We start from the raw sequence: 7,667 nt of genomic DNA, 5'->3' as shown, positions 1-7,667 counted from the left end.
CTCTTCTTCTTTTCTTCCTTCACTCCCTTGCCACAGGATTTCTCCCTTTAGCCTCAATTTCCATCTCCTCAAACAAACCAAACTTGTCCCGGGAACTCTTTTCTTGTATTAATAGATTCTTGAAGAACCCTTTTGTAACATAGACCCAAAAACAGTTTGTTTCACCATCCCAGCATGATGAGGCTCTGATGGTGGAAACTCAACTTTGTCCTCATCATACTCCACCTCATACACAGGTCTATGAACCTCAGGCAACTTGTCGTCAAGAAACAGTTGCACAAACCTTAGATACATCATCCATGAATACTCTACACCACTGCATGCCTAGAAAAGTGAATCTAGAAATGTTGAACTACACTTTGTTTATCAAACAGACCATCAACACAACCCAGTTTGTTCTCAAGCTGTCAAAACCTCCTCGTAAATCTGACAAGCAATGAGCAACTATATGAAAGAGGTATTTTCATTAAGGAGGAAGACGCTTCTTGTCAAAAGTCTTCCACTTTGTGTCGTATCTCATTTTCTCAACAGTATCGATCAGCTCCTACTTCATGAATTTCTTGTAAAAGTGATCTGGAGCGTCCTTGATATTCAATACCCTCCTGACATCAGCTTCATCAAGAACTAACTTCTTCCCGGCCACCTCACTTGTGATTGTCAAATTTCCATTCTTGTCACTAACCCCCTTACATTTCTCCATAACTCTTCAATCTAGCATGTGTGCTTGGGGTTAGCATGATCGCATCAACAAGAGCATATGCTCTAAGTCCCCTGATCATGGAAAAAAGACTTTGTGCTTATTGTTTTTGGGAAGTACCAAAGGAGAGTACATGTTATGTTGCTGTAAAATATAATAAAACAGACACGTTAGTACTGATATAAATAAAAGAAACAGAAGAAAATTTAAACAGAATATAAAAACAAAAATTTAAAATTTTTTGAAATTTCTGAAAATTTTCTAAGAGCTGGTAATCGCAATCGCACAGGGATTCCAATCTCATTCGCATAAAGAAAGGAATCACATTAGCCTAAATTGGGAATCGCATTCGCATAGATAATGCGATGCGATTCATGTGTTCGTGCAATGCGATTCATAACACTTTTGTTTGTCCAAACTTCAATTCCTTGAATATCTAGTGTCGCCTATGTCCGAATTACACTTTGTACACGTTTTATGAACAAACCATAATGGCAAAAACACCAATCGGACTTAACAAAGTCCGATAACCTCTAAAAGTCCAAAACCCTTGTTGGTGCATAGATGTCAGTAGTTCATATGTCTAAAGTCTGTAATCGAGTCTATAATATTGTTTATGTAATTGTTTGTAAAAGCGAAGTTGTTGACAAGTTCGCTTAGGCGAACTTGTTAACCAAGCGAAGTTGTCGACAAGTTCGCCTAGGCGAACTTGTTGAACGAGCGAAGTTATAGACAACTTCGCCTGAGGCGAAGTTGTCGTGTATTTATACTGTTTACGGGTTTACTGTTTAGGAGTTGATCATTTTGGTTATTTTACGTGTAATTCATTGAGTCGAGTGACGTGAGGTCGAGAGGCTGTAAGTAACACGGTTCGAGTTATTAATATAACGTGGTTTTGTTCGTATTGTGTTCGTGTGTTCGTAAGCTTATATTCTACGTCCGTAACGATCTACACAGGGATTCCGCACCTGTGTATATCGGGATATCTCGTGTGATCCGTCTAGGGAACCTACAATTGGTATCACGCCTGATAATTTCATACGGGATTGTGCTGAGAAGAAACTGATAATTCTTGAAAAGGTGGATACGCTTGATAATTTCGCTGATTTATACACTAAAGCGTTTGACAAATCCAGATTTCAAAACCTTATTGAATTGAATGGGATGATCAATCCCGAGTAACCATGCTTATCTTGTGATTTAAAAAAAAAAAAAAAAAAAAAAAAAAAAAAAAAAAAAACCGTCTCTAATCGCTCAAAAATATGTCGGTTACATCAGTTTGAAGGACTTGTCTTCGGACATGTTTTGGTCCTCATTTTCTACTTATTGATTTTGAGGATAGCCATTAACCAGATTACTGATAGTGACCGGGGCGGTTTATGATGAGTTTTTCGTTCTTTCGCTTAAAATTAGTCGCTCATACTTAGTTAGAAGGACACATACTAGTATGTGGTCAGTCCAGCTGATCCATTGGATCTTCGGGATAGCCGTTTACCTGAAGACTTTGTTTTGGTCGGGGCGATTAATGTTAAAATTTTTTAAGAGAAATGAAATTATTTTTCAAGTCTGTTACTTCGTAAGAAGTTCGTTAGCTATGTTAAACGGAAAATTGATCCAACCTTGGAAAATGATAGATATACGAACTTTGTGTGCTTAACTAGTGAAGTTATTAGGCTTAAAAGGCTTTAGGACAGCCATTGTATGTCATGGTAACTTTTTATGGTGCGTAAAAGTAGACGTGATACAAACTAATTTTACTTGATTTTATGTGAAAACTCCTTAAGAGTTTTGCGTGTCTTCATATATATCTTTCCGAATGATAGGCAGAAAAGCGATTACCCAGTCATACACGAGCCCATGTGTGTTCTGATTCCCGTGAAGATATTGTCTCAAGATACTGCAGTGATCCAGATACGGGACTTGCAGTTAATTTCTACTATGAAGTCTATGTTTATTCGAAAAAAAAATAAATATTTGAAGTTATTGACACATTTTAGAGATGACGAAATATCAAGACTTCTCAATCTTAGAGTAAGAAGAAGAACGGGAACCAGAAGAAGAGTACTTACAACTTAGTCAGACACTATGAGTCGAAGTCAATTCGGGGTGACTTGGGGAAAGCCAAATACGCTTTGAGGATAGATAGGAGGCATCAATATTTCTGAGTTGTTGCCCACTTAAATTTTAAGGATTAATTGAACCTAACTCGTATCACAGAAACGATGAAAACCATCTTAAGTATATTACCTGCTTACAACCTGTCGCTATATGTCATAATACAGCTAAACACGGATCTATGTGACAGTCACGTAGTTAGTATGATTCCTGTTCGGATCTTTTCTAAAACGTAGCAGTCCCTAGCTAGACTGAAATTTGATCCCTTATACTTTAAATTTTTAAGTTTTTGTACTTATATAGTTTTATGATTTTTAACTGGTTACTTAGAATTGATCATGTTATTTATTTCTTCTTGGAAAGTTTTATAACTTAATTGGAAAATTGTTAAAATTATAAGGTTTGATTTTGTAAATATATCGGCGATGTTGTTGAACAGGCGAAGTTGTGGTTAACTTCGCCTAGGCGAAGTTATCCGTAACTTCGCCTAAATAACTCCGCCCATATATAAGGATAATAAACAGTCAATCCTGTTCATAACTTATTCACAGCGAACTTATTATTCTCCGGCGAACTTGAGATCTACATCGTTTTCGTGTTATTTATTTCCGATTTTCACACCGATCAAAGGTTCGAGATGTTGTTTTATCATATATTACAAGTTCGTTCATGCTAAATAAGGGTCGTTTCGACCCGGTTATTAACCTCGAACCATCGGTTTTGAAACCGATTTTCATAACCTATGTTTTTACGTGTTGAACACTATACTGATCGTCAACATGTCCTTAAAACTTGTGGTTAAGAGTTCTTAATCGTCTAAACTATCCGAATCATCAACTGCACGTTGTTCCATGAATCTCACTGTCGCCGATTCAGATTCAGGCGAAGTTAGGGTTTAGGCGAAGTTATCCGTAACTTCGCCTGGAGCTTAAGTTCGCCTGAGGCGAAGTTATCCGTAACTTCGCCCGAAGCTTAAGTTCGCCTGAGGCGAAGTTATCCGTAACTTCGCCTGAAACTTAAATTCGCCTGAAGCGATGTTGTGATGAGGCGAAGTTCATATTAACTTCGCCTGGATCTTTTTTACTTAATATAAATTAGACGAACTTAAAGCTGAAGCGAAGTTGTTCCCAACTTCGCCTCAACTTTAACTTCGCCTATACAGAGTTTATCACAACTTCGCTCATGGTAACAATGCGAACTTGTGCTATGTCTTTGTGTCGTTCTAACTTGGTTAGTTTGTTGCAGATATGGCTGCGATAGCTGGTGCTGGTGGTGCAGGAGGAGATGATGGTGACAATCAGAGACAATTCTTCCCGGGTCATAATATGTACATTAAACTTGACCCGGAGGCGAGCGGTGTGGACGACTACCGCGAGATTATCACTTTCCTCCTGCGCTCGAGGATTTTTCACGCGATCACCAACACTCTGCCGATATCTCTGCCAAATATCGAAGATTTCTGGCAGACGGTCGAATATGACTGTCGTGTTGAGCCCCCGGTGATGAGAGCTACGGTGAACAATCAACAGGTTCAGTTCAACTCTGAACAGATCCGGGTGGCATTAAGGTTTGGTGACGAGACTCGAGACGATCCTACAGAGTTCGTAGCTCCTTTTCGTGATGGAGCATTTCTTCGAATGGGCTACTCTGGTCCATTAGGAGATACCCAGAGGAGGAAGGGTTTCCTTCTAGATCAGTGGCGCTTCCTCATGCACGTTATGATCGTGTGCATGTCGGGGAGGAAGGCGGGCACAGATGGTATGGGTGCGACCATGTAGTCTGCCATGACTGCACTGACCTATAACAAGCGTTATAGCTTCAGTCAAATGGTCTTTTACGAGATAGACAGGCAAAGAAGGGCGATGTCTCGGGAGCGGTTTATTACGTACCCACGCTTTTTACAGATGATATTGAACCATGTGGCTCCGAGTCTACCTCAGAGACGCCCGATCAGATACGTCGAATCAGTGAGCAAACGTATCTTTGCTCAATGCCGCACGTCAAGTGCGAGGAGCAATCCTGAACGTCGTCCCAGGCATACTCCTCTATTTGGGTTTTTAATCAACCCAGAGTATGTTCCTGCTGGTGGGGACGAGTTCAGAGATCCTCAACCGCAACAGGCAAGAGCAACTCAAGCTGTTCCTGCTCCTGCTGTGCCTGTTGCATCAACTGCTGAGGATATAGACCTTGACGCTGTTTTTGGAGGTCAAGGATACTTTGACATGGATCAAGTTGAAAAGGTGCAAGTCTCAGCTGCACAGGGTTCGGGTGTGAGTATGACTAGAGCAGCTACGTCGATGGCTGACTCCGATTTGGATGAGATTATGAATGAGGGGAGACGGTTGATGGTGTCTCGAGAAAGAACGTTTGGGAAAAGAAAGAGAACGGAAGATGATGATGAGTCGGAAGAGGAAGAGGACATTCATAAGCTGATAAGAAGATCAAGAAGGGAAAGGACAGGTGCTGGCATGGGAGCTGGAGAGACTTCAAGGACTGTACGATTTGCTCCGGCCGCACTGTCTGGTATGTCCATTGTTCCTTCTTCTGTACAGGTGACAAGTACAAGCGCTGCGGATGTTCCCGTGGTGGCTACATCAACGGCTGACATTCCATCCACCACTACCATCCAGACGTCGACTCCGGAGATCGTGTCTCTACCGCCTCCAACGCTTACTCAGTCGGTGGTAGTTGCTCGCTTTGTGGAGTCAACGGTCGTTACTGCTGCAGGGTTATCAGGTATGGTACCACCTGCGGTTACGCCTGCTTCTGGAGTCTCGCCTTCGCCAATGTCAGACTCAGAGAGAATAGCTTCACTAGAGCGTATCGTGGCAGAACAATCGAAGACTATTCAAAGCCTAGTGGAAGCAAATCAACTACAGGTATCCCTCCTGGTTGAGCACGGGAAGATTATAGATGCCTTGAAGGAGTTCTTGGCATCTCAGGGGGAGATGAGCTGTAAAGGCGACGAGCTCAGAACGAAGAAGAGGAATGACCGAGACGATGATCCCAATGCATCGAAAGATGCAGGTGGTGAGCTGCCAAGAACTTTTGAAGCTCTTGGTACTTCCACAGCTGAGGGGGAGTCTACTGACGTGGCTGGTGGTTCTGGTGATGATGTGGTGTTAGTTGAGGATGACGTGATTGATGCGCTGAAAGAGCTTGACGATGACATGTTCAGTGATGAGGTGTTGTTCGATGAAGATGTGCTGCCGAGTGATATGATTGAGAAGATCGGTGAGCAGATTGTGATTGAAGATGGAATATAAGAGGGGGAGATAGTAGAAGAAAACGTTGAACACGAGATCCCTGATGTTGAGAAAGCCGACGTGAGTGCTGAGATGGATGAGACTGAGTGGGAGGAGCAGCCTAGGTGGAAGGAAGGCTGTGCTCATTGGTTTATTAAGACCAAGAAGCCTGCTGTTCCAGCCATGTTCAAGAAGAGTTATAACATCAAAGGCTATGCTGAGTCGAAGAAGGGAATCATCTGTTGGATTTATGATGAACAGATCAAGTTGTTTGTGGTGAAGCGTTATGATTGTATTCAATACTTCAAACGAATGTTGAGATCTCTCAATACGTTGCCGGAATGTGAGGTGAAGGATTTGGCCAGGTTGGGCCTGATAAACAGAAGTGACAACAATATGGCGAGAATGATTGAGAAGATTGTGTGGAAAGAAAGCATAAAAGAAAAGAAGTTTGAACTATTAAAGCCACAGAAGGGAAAGCTCGTGGAGGATACAGAGAGGGGATTGAGAGCAGATGGCAAGCCATGGATGGTGATAAAGTACAAACCGATCCGATGCATCAAGGAGGTTCCGATGAAGAATATGCTCAAGATGTGTTGAAGAATCTAAAATGGTGGTACGTTGATTGCCAGACTGCTGAAGCTGTGATGGAAGATGAGGATGAACAAGAGATTCTTAGAGTTTACGATCCGATGCATCTTGTAAACTTATCGCAAGCTGATTTGAAGATGCTCAACGAGAAAAAGATCTTTTATATTCCAGCTTGGAAGGATGAAGCAAGAAAGTATCAACGAGTTGTGACGGTATGTGTTAGAGAAGGAGTGCACGCTTGAAGATACAGGATTACGAGACAAGAGCTGAAAGATCAAGATATGAAGCTACTGCCAAGGGGGAGTCTGTTGGTGCATAGATGTCAGTAGTTCATATGTCTAAAGTCTGTAATCGAGTCTATAATACTGTTTATGTAATTGTTTGTAAAAGCGAAGTTGTAGACAAGTTCGCTTAGGCGAACTTGTTAACCAAGCGAAGTTGTCGACAAGTTCGCCTAGGCGAACTTGTTGAACGAGCGAAGTTATAGACAACTTCGCCTGAGGCGAAGTTGTCGTGTATTTATACTGTTTACGTTTTACTGTTTAGGAGTTGATCGTTTTGGTTATTTTACGTGTAATTCATTGAGTCGAGTGACGTGAGGTCGAGAGGCTGTAAGTAACACGGTTCGAGTTATTAATATAACGTGGTTTTGTTCGTATTGTGTTCGTGTGTTCGTAAGCTTATATTCTACGTTCGTAACGATCTACACAGGGATTCCGCACCTGTGTATATCGGGATATCTCGTGTGATCCGTCCAGGGAATCTACAACCCTAACAAATCTGTACACGTACCTAATTAAATTAGTACACAAGTCTATTCTGTCGACAACAAGGATCCAATTTCGATTTAGCCAAATAAACAAGATCCTTTTGATCTTTAGCAGTTCAGTTCTTATCCAACAATCAAGAACAAGATCGGGTTAAACAAAACAACGGAATACCTTGGGTGAAGGATCCGTGATTGATAATAATCAAGTGTAATAACAGGTGAAAGATCTGAAGTTTGTAAGATCTGAAAT

Source organism: Bidens hawaiensis, unplaced genomic scaffold (genome assembly GCF_021521415.1).
Source record: "Bidens hawaiensis isolate Kalapana, Puna unplaced genomic scaffold, B.hawaiensis_p1.1 tig00002507_1, whole genome shotgun sequence".
In the NCBI taxonomy this organism is placed as follows: Eukaryota; Viridiplantae; Streptophyta; class Magnoliopsida; order Asterales; family Asteraceae; genus Bidens; species Bidens hawaiensis.
Note: the sequence above shows the minus strand (reverse complement) of the source record.